Source organism: Pelophylax lessonae, assembly GCF_965119305.1.
Source record: "Pelophylax lessonae genome assembly, chromosome: 1".
Classification (NCBI taxonomy): Eukaryota; Metazoa; Chordata; class Amphibia; order Anura; family Ranidae; genus Pelophylax; species Pelophylax lessonae.
The window spans coordinates 874,537,100-874,549,112 of record NC_138768.1 but is presented as its reverse complement, the minus strand read 5'-3'; positions in this window follow the sequence as shown (position 1 = coordinate 874,549,112).

Here is a 12,013-nt window from a genome sequence, read left to right as displayed (position 1 = left end):
TTCTTTGAGCCTCTTGGCATTGTTACTTGGATAATCCAATGAAGTTTCTTAGAAAAATAAATAAATATATCAGCAGTCATTATTCCTATTCCAAAAAAGTCAATCATAGGAAGTTTGGATGACTACAGGCCGATGGAGCTGACTTCAGTGCTAATGAAGTGCCTCGAGAGGTTGGTCTTAAAATACATTAAACAAGACAATTAGGTAGTTTAGATCCCTATCAGTTCGTATACAGGGCAAATAGAAGTACAGATGATGCCATAGCTTTGGGGCATTAAGTCATCTGGAGTACTCACGAAATAATGTAAGAATGTTGTGTATCCACTTCCCACAAAATCACGTACCTCATTTTGAGGAAGTGGTTGTACCGGAGTGATGCCTGCAGCCAGAGACATCACCCCAGTACCTTTTTTTAGAGCGGAAGGTGGGCTTTCATTTAATAACAACCGATGCCGCTAACCAGCCGGTTGGCCATTATCACAAGCAGCATCCCACCCCTCCCACCGCTCTGCCTGGGTCTCCCGTTCCAAGAGGGAGATCCGAGCGACCAGCCGGCACATCCGCCGGCTGGCCGGAGACCCGAACAAAGCCGGAATCAGCTTTGATCATGTCTCTGATGTAGTAACCTGGAAGCGACGTCACAACATCACTTCCAGTTTACTCTGCAGCCAACGGAGCCGATTTAAAAAAATGCAGATTTTGGCGTTTTGAATACTTTTAAGTTCAGAGGAGGGGTTTGGGGGTCTTTAAGACCCCCGATCCCTCCATAAAGAGTACCTGTCACTATCTATTACTGTCACAAGGGATGTTTCCTCCTCCTAAGAACGGAAAGACTTATTATCCCCCCCCCCCTACAGAAACAAATAGCTACCTTTCCTCTTACGTCAGAAATAAGAGGCCTGTTTCAAGAGGAATGGGAGAAAGGAGAGAGAAAATCCTGTTTGACCAATAGGTTACAGAAATTATACCCACTCACGGAGGGGGATGCAGGTCCTTTGTCACATCCACCGTTGTTGGATTAGATAGTCACTAGACTTGCCAAAAACGTAACACTTCCAATAGAAGACTCTCACAGCAGGTGGGGCCTGTAAGCCCACTGTGGCTTTAACAGCCATTATAAGCACTATGCAAATATAGACGCAGAACCTGGAATGTGCGATTAAAAATCAGCTGCCTAAAGAGCAAATCATCAAGGCTCTTGATGAGATAAAACTCTCAGCAGACTTCATAGGGGAAGCAGCTATAGACATCATTCAATGGTCCTCCAGAGCAATGCTTAACTCAGTGACAGCCAAAACAGCTTTGTGGCTCAAACCCTGGGCGGCGGACCCATCCTCAAAGAATTGCTGCAAATTACCCTTTGATGGAAAGTTCCTGTTCAGCCAAAAGCTGGAGACGGTCATCCAGGGTTACAGGAGGAAAGTCAGGTCTTCTACCCCAAGATTGCAAAGGTCCAGATTCCAGAGAAGGCGACCAACCAGAGAAGCGCCTAACAGGTACCGAGATTTTGGAAGTTTTCGCCCTTCCAAAGACTCCAGAAGGAATTGGAGGGGAACACAATCAACCTTCCTAAGGTCACATAGAGCTAAGACCCCTGAGGCCTCTTCAGGTACCCAGAAGTCTTTTTGACACCAGGCCACCCAGGGGATGGCAGTTGGAGCCAGACTGCTCAGATTTGCCCAGTTCTTGCAAGATCACTGCAAAGATTGGTGGGTTCAGTCCACAGTAGGGCAAGGCCATTATTGGACATTCAAACGACATCCCCCAGAATACTCCTTTATCCCCACCAAGACAACCCAGTCAACCCTGAAGTTAGCGGCTCTTCAAGAATACATCAATATCTTGCTGGGTCAGGGGGCCATCATAGAAGTTCCGACCTGTCAAAGGTTTACAGGCCTCTACTCGCCTCTATTCCCCATCCAAAAAAAGACGGGGCGCTTCAGACCAGTAATCAATCTCAAGAAAATGAATCAATTCATCCGGATAGAGAGATTAAAGATGGAGTCTCTCAATACTATAATCCAGGTAGTTCAACCAGGAGATTTAATGAGTTTGGTAGATTTGCAGGATGCCTACCTGCATGTCCCGATACATCAATCATACCAGAGGTTCCTCAGGTTGGCAGGAGACAGGCATTATCAATTTGTCTGCCTTCCCTTCAGTCTATCCACTTCTCCGCAAACCTTCACCAAGGTTCTGATTGCGGTTGAGCCCTTTCTCCATCAGAGGGGCTAAAAAATCCATCATTTTTTGGACAATATCATCCTCATGGCCCAGAACCAAGACCTCTTGCGGAGACAAAGAGAACTGCTACTGTCCACCTTACGGGCATTTGGCTGCATAGTCAATCTTCAAAAAAGCCAGCTGGAGCCAACATAGAGAATAATCTATCTAGGGGCCCAGTTAGAAACTCGGGAGGCCACAGTTTTCTTGCCTCTTCAGAAGCTCCCCAAGATCAGGGAGATATTTCAGCAGGCATTAGCGACACCAGTAATGTCAGCATCCCAGTTCATGAGTCTACTTGGGACAATGACATCATGTATCCCGATGATCCCCTTGGTGCACTGGAAACTCAGAGTTTTCCAACAAGGCTTCCTGAGGCAGTGGAAGAAAGTGCATCTGTCCCAGCAAATCAGGATCAACAACCAGATGTGCCAGTGTCTCTGGTGGTATATACGTCAAGGCCCTCTATTACAGCATTGTTGGTTGATGCCGAAACAATGGATCATTGTTACCACAGATACCAGCTTAGCTGGGTGTGGCACCACCTGCGAACAATACAAGATCTAGCGCAGAAGGGAATTTTATTCTCAGGGCCTAGTCTCCAACATCCTGGAACTTTGAGCGGCCTTTATGGGGTTAACCACCTTACTGCCTGACATACAAGGTCAACCAGTCCTGCTCCATATGGACAACATGGCAGCAGTATCTTACATACACCGTGAAGGTGGGACACAGTCAATCTCTTTTGAGAGAGGTGGAACCGATGAAGTCATTGGCACAACAACATCTACCGGATTTGAGAGCCATATATCTTCCAGGCAGTCAGAATCTGGAAGCAGATCACCTATCCAGGCAATTCAGGGATCCCAACGAGTGGGCCCTTCACCCAGAAATGTTCAGGCAGATTGTCCACCAGTAGGGACATCCGCAACTGGATCTTTTTGCCTCCTCAATCAACTACAAGGTGAGTCGCTTCCTCTCAAGTTATCCACATCCAATGGCAGAGAGGACGGACGCCTTGACCCATCCTTCGGTGGCGCAACTGGCCTATGCCTTTCCTCAAATTTCTTTGATATTGAAATTTCTGTGATTGGCAGAGAATCTGACAGTTATTGCGATACTGCCCTACTGGCCGCACAGACCATGGTTCTCGTCGGCAATGAATCTCCCCAGAGGTCATCAGAAACTTATAGAGTCCAGAAAAGGGTCTACTAACTCCACATACTCCAGAATATGGGATAGGTTTGGGAGCTTTGCAGCCAGGAATCAATTTGACCACCATGACCCTAATGTGTCCCAAGTCCTGTCTTTTCTACAATCTGGACTGGTCTTGGGTTTCAGCCTCAGTTCACTTAAAGTGAAAATCTCAGCCATCTCTGCCTTTACCCAAAAGGAAATGGGCAGCAAGTCCGCTGGTGGAACACTTTATGAGAGCGATACTTAGACTAAATCCTCCCAAAAGAAATAGGTTCCCTCAATGGGACCTGGCAATAGTCCTCAATTTCCTAGCAATTCCTCCTTGTGCTCCTACGGAGGATTGTTCGGTATAGGTCATCACCCTGAAAATGGCTTTTCTAAAAGCCAAAACTTCAGACCGAAGAGTGTTGGAACTCTAAGCACTGGGAGCTACAGAGCCTTATACTATGTTCTTCCCAGACAGGGTTGTGCTGAGACCACTGGATAGCTTTGTCCCAAAAGTGGCTTCAATATTTCACCTCTCCAGTAAATGGGTGCTTCCAGCATTCCCAAAAGAATCAGATGCTAACCTGCATGAGCTGGACATTCCAAAAGCTCTTAAGTCCTACCTCCAGGCTACTTCGGCATTCAGACATTCTGAAAGTCTTTTTATCCTACCTACGGGGAAACTAAAAGGGAACGAGGCTTTGGCCAGGACCATCTCAGCCTAGATAGTTAAAACTATTCATCGCGCCTATAGAGCACCTGGGAAGGATCTTCCGGAGGTGGCTAGAGCTCACTCAACCATGGCGATGTCTTCTTCTAGGAAGGCACGTGCAGGAGTATCTCTGGAGACCGTCTGCAGAGCGGCAAGCTGGTCTTCTCATCATATGATCTTAAGACACTACAGGGTGGATCCAGCAGATCTCACTACAGTAGAGTTTCGAGAGGAAAAGTATTCAAGCTTCTATGTCTATTGTCAAATAAAGACTAAGTTTGCAACATCCCTCCCTCTCAAAAGCTCTTTATTTATCATATGCATGCTGCCATGTTGGCGTCAGGAAAATGGAAAATTGTATCAAGTACTTACTGTAATTTTCCTTTCCTGACGCCAATACATGGAAGCATATGAACCCTCCCTCTGATCTTTGTGCTTTATATGGAGAATGGGGGAGAATGGGGGAGGTTGCTCTCACTCAGACTTTTATAGATTTAAACAGATCCTGGGGGTTGATATAGGGGGCGGAGCTATATCATATCATATGAATGCTGCCATATATTGGCGTCAGGAAAGGAAATTTACAGTAAGTATTTTATACAATTTTCGAATATTACATTTGCAGGAAATACCACTGTAGTTGGATGGATTACTGGAGGAAATAAGCTTGGTAGGATAGTGGAGGATGGATCACTGGAGGAAATGAGGTTGGTAGGATAGTAGAGTAGTTTACTGAAAATAATTTGACTTTAACCAGTTCCCGCCCAGCCTATAGTCAAATGACAGCTGGGTGGGACATTCACCAGTCCAGGTGAACGTAATATGACGTCCCCCTGTAACGGGACACGTTGCAGCGTGATCAGTGTGATGACTGATCAGTGTCCCGGCCACTATGGATACCATGTGATTGCTGTGACCATTCACAGCAGATCACATGACACTTGTACACAATAGATGGCTTTCATTCATGCCATCCATTGTGTACAATTGTTTAGATCTCCGTGATTGGTCACAGTGATCACATGGTACAGACAGGGCCAATCACGTGACTTGCTGTGGCCAAACACAGCTAACCACAATAGTAAGTACTGAACTAATCTATTTCATTCAGTAAAAATGGTTGCTTATAACAGTGAAATTCACAGGTATAAGCAATCATAATGTGTTGAAAGAAAAAAAAAAAAGAAAAAATCCTGATCACTTCCCCAGAGTAGTAGTCACAGTGTGTAGAAAAAAATTGTAAAAAAAAAGTTTAAAAAATTATTTATATTTTTTTACATACTGTCACCAGCCAGTGTCCCTGATCTCCGCCACACCCATGACACACCGTCACACATATGATGACGAAACAAAAAACAACTCTTTTAACTTCATTTTTTAAAAAATTGTGACAAAAAAATTACTAATTCAAAAGTCTCCCCATGCTTCTCACTATCATTTGTGGGATATTTGTACTGTCCTGAAATTTTTGGGCCTCGTGCATAAGGCCTGATTAATTTTTGGAGATACATACCATAGTTTGTGGACTCTCCAACAGACTAAATAATATACACTGATTTGGGCTATTTTCACCCAAAAAATGTAGCAGAATTTATTTTGGACTAAATTTATGAAGAAAGACTTTTTATTTGCAACATTTTATAACAGAAACAAACAAAAACCCGTTTTTTTTTTTCCAGTCGTTTTTTTTTTAAATAAAAAAAAAAAAAAAAAAACCTAGTGGGAATTAAATACCAGTAAAAGAAAGCTCTATTTGTGTAAAAAAAAATGATAAAAAATTCACATGGGTACAGTGTTACATGAAAGTGACCGGTAGTGAAGTGGTTAAATACAAGGATAGTAAAGGAATTGATTATAGATTTTAGAAAGAACAGGGCTCTTTTTATCAATGGCGAGTGTATGAAGTGGGTTCCACCTTTAAGCTTCTTGGAATTCATATTTCTGAAAACTTGGACATTCAATGTAAATGTGGTTATTAACCGGTTAACGACCGCCCGTCGCAGTTATACTGCGGCAGGCCGCCGATCCCAGGCAAATCGCCATACATATACGGTGCGCGCTCGCTCTCGGGAGGCTAGGGCGCTCCCAGCGGGGAAGCCGATGCAGCGGGCAGGTGGCTCCGATTGCTGCCTGGCACCCGCGATCGCTCCCCGCTGAGAGAAGGACGGGCAGCTGTTGTTAACACAGCCGACCGTTCTTCTTTCTGGAATGATCACAGAGTGCCTGTGATCCTTCTATATAGGATCACAGGTCTCTATGGTCATTTCAGAAGCCATGCCCCCCCCCCCCCCCCCCACAGTTACAATCACTCCCCAAGGCTCACATAGGAATAATCACTTTTTTTTTTTTAAACGGTGCAAAAATAAAAAATATTAAATAAAATAGGAAAAAAAAAGCGCCCCGTCCCAGTTAGCTCGCACGCAGAAGCGAACGCATACGGAAGTTCCACCCACATATGTAAACGGTGTTCAAACCACACATGTGAGGTATCGCCGCGATCGTTAGAGGGAGAGCAATAATTCTAGTCCCAGACCTCCTCTGTAACTCTAAGCTGGTAACCTGTAGAAATTTGTAAAGTGTCGCCTATGGGATTTTTAAGTAGCAAAGTTTGTCGCCATATTGAAGCATGACATGTTGGGTATCTATTTACTCTGCGTAACATTATCTTTCACATTATGGAAAAAAATTGGGCTAACTTTACTGTTTTCTTATTTTTTAATTCAAAAAAGTGATTTTTTTCCAAAAAAATTGCGTTTGGAAGACCGCTGCGCAAATACAGTGTGATAACAAATATTGCAACGATCTCCATTTTATTCTTTAGGGTCTCTGCTAAAAAAAATATATATAATGTTTGGGGGTTCTAAGTAGTTTACCAGCTAAAATCATGTTTTTTTTTTTTTTTGCTAGAAAACACCAAGTGTCAAAAATAGGCCCGGTCTTAAAGTGGTTAACATAGCGAGAATGGTTTGCGAGACATCGATGTAGCCTAGCAACCACTGTTGCAGTCATATTTGGGAAAACCCCACTTTGTTTGTCATGTGTTCTCACCCACGCAGCATACCTAAAAAAAAAAAAAGTATATATATATATATATATATATATATATATATATATATATATATATATATATATATATGTGTTTCTTATGTTTTAGATCAGGGGTGGGGAACCTGCGGCCCGCACGATCGTTGCGTCCGCCCCCCCCCCCTCCCCATGCTGCTGTGTCAGAAGGAGCCGATGGCTCCATCCTGACACTGTAAGTCTCTGAAAAGGGTGGACCCGAGGCGCAGAGCAGTGCGCCTCGAGCCCGCCCATTTGTGTGACAATAGCGAATTAAAATTCGCTATTGTCTCAGGGATCCTCCTCCTCCTTGGCCAATGCCATTGGCCGAGGAGGAGGCGGGACGCGGGAGGACTCGAAGAGACGTGGGGACTGAAGAGAGGAAGCCGCCGCTACAACAGGTAAGTCAAGTGCACTGGTCTGGGGGGCTTGGCACGCTGTTCACTCTGCATTGTAAGGGGGCACGATGATCTCTGCATTGTTGTCAGTCTGCATTGAAGGGGGCATGCTTTGGTCAGTCTGTGTTGTAAGGGGGCACGCTGTGGTCTCTTTGCATTGTAAGGGGGCGCGCTTTGGTCTCTCTGCATTGAAAGGGGGCACGCTGTGGTCAGTCTGCATTGTAAGGGGGAACGCTGTGGTCTCTCTGCATTGTAAGGGGGCACGCTGTGGTCAGTCTGCATTGTAAGGGGGCACGCTTTGGTCTCTCTGCATTGTAAGGGGGTACGCTGTGGTCAGTCTGCTTTTGTAAGGGGGCACGCTGTGGTCAGTCTGCATTGTAAGGGGGCACGCTGTGGTCAGTCTGCATTGTAAGGGTGCACGCTTTGGTCTCTCTGCATTGTAAGGGGGCACGCTGTGGTCAGTCAGCATTGTAAGGGGGCACGCTGTGGTCAGTCTGCATTGAAAGGGGGCATGCTTTGGTCTCTCGGCATTGAAAGGGGGCATGCTTTGGTCTCTCGGCATTGAAAGGGGGCATGCTTTGGTCTCTCGGCATTGAAAGGGGGCATGCTTTGGTCTCTCGACATTGTAAGGGGGCACGCTGTGGTCAGTCTGCATTGAAAGGGGGCACGCTGTGGTCAGTCTGCATTGTAAGGGGGCACGCTGTGGTCAGTCTGCATTGTAAGGGGGCACGCTTTGGTCTCTCTGCATTGTAAGGGGGCACGCTGTGGTCAGTCTGCATTGTAAGGGGGCACGCTGTGGTCAGTCTGCATTGAAAGGGGGCACGCTGTGGTCAGTCTGCATTGTAAGGGGGCACGCTGTGGTCAGTCTGCATTGTAAGGGGGCACGCTTTGGTCTCTCTGCATTGTAAGGGGGCACGCTGTGGTCAGTCTGCATTGTAAGGGGGCACGCTGTGGTCAGTCTGCATTGTAAGGGGGCACGCTGTGGTCAGTCTGCATTGTAAGGGGGCACGCTGTGGTCAGTCTGCACACACACAGACTCTAACTATCCCCTATTAACATGCAATGCAGGAAAGTTTTTACATTTTTTGGGGCTTTGTCAGGACAGACGTTGCTCAAACCTCATTTACAGCTGATAATTTAAATCTGCAAAACATAGTTACATAGTACAGAGAAATGGAGTGTAGATAGGAATAATTATGATTTAACCACTTGCCGTCTGTTCACATTGAGCCTACTGCGAGCCTACTGCGGCAAAGTGGCTCTCCTGGGTCCAGCGACGTAGACCTACGTCACTGGATTCCGCCCCCTCTCTGCGGCCCTCGCTCCCGCTGTATTCAGACACAGCGGGAGTCGGGCCAGGGGAGGAGAGGCGGTGATCACCGCCGCTCTTTCCCGATCGTCAGGGACAGACCGAGGAAATCTGCCCGCTTGTGTAAACAAATCAGGCAGATCTCCTATGTGACAGACAGGGAAAGATCACAGGATTCAGCATAGCTCAACCCTGCGATCTGTGTCTGTGTCACACAATCCCCTCCCCCCACACACGTCAGTAAGCATGAGGCATACATTTAACCCCTTGATCACCAACAGTGTTAACCCCTTCCCTGCCAGTGTCATTATTACAGTAACAGTGCATATTTATAGCACTGATTACTGTAGTAATGTCACTGGTACCCCCAAAAGTGTCAAAAATGTCAGTCAGAGGTCCGATCTGTCCGCCGCAATGTCGCAGATCGCCGCCATTACTAGTAAAAAAAAACAATAAAAATGACATAAATCTTTCCCGTAGTTAGTAAACGCAATAACTTTTGCGCAAACCAATCAAAATACGCTTATTGTGATTTTTTTTACCAAAAATATGTAGCAGAAAACAAATTGGCCTAAAATGTTAAAACATTTTGATTTGTACATTTTTTTGGGGAATGTTATATATCAGAATGTAAAAAATATTGTTTTTTTTTTTTTTCAAAATTGTCGCTCTTTTTTTCAAAAATTAAAAATCGCACAGGTGATCAAATAACACCAAAAGAAAGCTCTATTTGTGAAAAAAAAGGGACATAAATTTCATTTGGGTACAGCATCGCACAACCGCACAATTTTCCGTTAAAGTAACGCAGTGCAGAATCGCGAAATATGGCCTGGTCAGGAATGGGGAAAAATCTTCCGGTCTTAAAGTGGTTAAAAATACGCTTATTTAGAATTTTTTTTTTAGAGACATGTAGCTAAATACATTTTGGCCTAAATATATGACAAAAGTTGAATATATTGGATATTTTTTAACTGTCAAAATAGAAAACGTCAATATTGTCGCTCTTTTTTTATTAATATCTCAAAAAATTAAAAGCGCAGAGATGATAAAATACCACCAAAAGAAAGCACTGTTTGTGGGAAAAAAAGGACGTACATTTTGTTTGGGTACAGCGTTGCATGACCGCGCAATTGTCAGTTAAAGTCGCGCAGTGCCAAGTTGCAAAAAGTGGCCTGGACGTTAAGCAGGAAAATCCTCCGGTCCTAAACAACCTCTTCTGAACATTACAAAGCAGAGAGAGCATGGAAAGGGTTTTTAACCAGTTGCCGACCACCATATAGCAATTTTACTGCTACAGGGCGGCCGTGCTGCACAGGATCACGTATAAATCCGTGTAGTGGGAGCAAGTGCTTCTACACAGCGGGAGCCGATCAGTGGGTCCCGCGGATTCAATGTCTGCTGGTACACGCTGATTGTTCGGTACACAGGTAGAACTGCAGTCTTTCTATGTAAACAAGGTAGATCGCCATTCTGAGTAAGGAAGGCATGGATCCTGTGTTCCTGCAAAGCAGGGACACGGATTCATGCCTTCCACTAGGAAAACCACCTCCCACACTACACTAAAATGCTAGCTTCTGGTCAGGTCCTTTATATGCGTGCTGATGTTCCAGCCAGGTCCGCCTCTGATGATGTCAATTATTCTGACGACACGCGTCAGGCGACCTGGGAACAAGCAGCACGCCTCATACACCGTGGAATTCTACCATTGATATGCTTGTTTTATTCGCAAGTTTGTGAGTACGATTCTTTTGTTATAATAAATGTTGATCCATGCAGTCTGCACTATTGTCCTCCTTTTTCTGTTGAGGTGCATTGGAGTTATGATTCTATGAAACAGACCTTGTGGCATATCACTTCCTGGTTTAACAGTTTGAGCCTATACATCGCCCTCTATTTATCAGCTTCTGGTAAGCAGTTAGTGTATACATCACGACTGGGTTTTGGCTCCATTTTATCTGCACAACTGGGAATTGGGATCTTGTCTTTACTTTTCCTTCTCCAATCTATTGGACATTTTGGACTTTCTATGGACATTTTTATTTGATATTTGATATTTTTATCTGACATTTGAATTCAGTGTTTGGCGCTACTATACTTCTTTTTATATGTCTACTAAGTTTGTAATCTACTATTTAGTTGGCTGCCTTCACTAACATATTCATATTTATATTTATATGGTTTTATTGATTGTATATTGGGTTCAGCAGTCCGAGCGCAGATATTCTCCTCTTTTTTTACCTTTTTATTGTTGTCTGATTACTCATATCTGCTGCTGGACGTTGCAATGGACATTTTCTCCTATAGGAGTAAATATGTCATAGACGCTAGTGATGTATTCAATAATTTGGAAGAGCCTTCTGTGACGGACTTGGGGGGGAACTTCCTTAGATTGAAGAACATCGTGACGTCTGAGATTCACACAAAATGGGACATTGCCCTTCTTGATAAGTATCTCGAATTGGGTATGGTCCCTCGCAGCCTCAGGTGGGAAATTAGCCCACAGGAGGACGAAAAGGATGTTTCTGTCTGGGCCAAATACTTCGATGATGCTGGACTAAACATGCTTAGATTTTTAATTAGTAGAAAGAAAGTTAAACTTACCAGATTGGATGAGGAGATAACAGCTCTCAAAACCTCTATGACCTCTTCAACTGAGAGTTTGGAATTTGTCAATAGATCCCATGCACTTGAAAAGGAAGAATTGGATCAAAAATCAAAAAAGAAAAAGAAATATCTTAGGGACTTGGGTGACTATAAGTCTAACCTTGTCTTTAAGTGGCAGAAAAAACAGGACCCAGTTCAGACAGAAGCATCAAGCCAACCGACTGCATCGGTCCCTGTTTCTTTTTCCCAGTCTGTATTTCCCACTGTCTCATCACCCCGTACACCTATTCAGCGTAAATGGACACAAGTTTCGGGGAGGGGTAGAGGACGTGGCAAAGCCAAAAGGGGAAAAGGTGGTAGACCTCCCAATAATCCCCAATATTCAGGTTATAAACATGATGGTTACCATCTGGACCATGGTGATTATCACCAGGGCAATAATAATTATGGCTCACCACGTAGGGAAGACAGATCATCATATAATCGCTTTGCCCCTTTGGATCGGGAGATAATCATATAATCGCT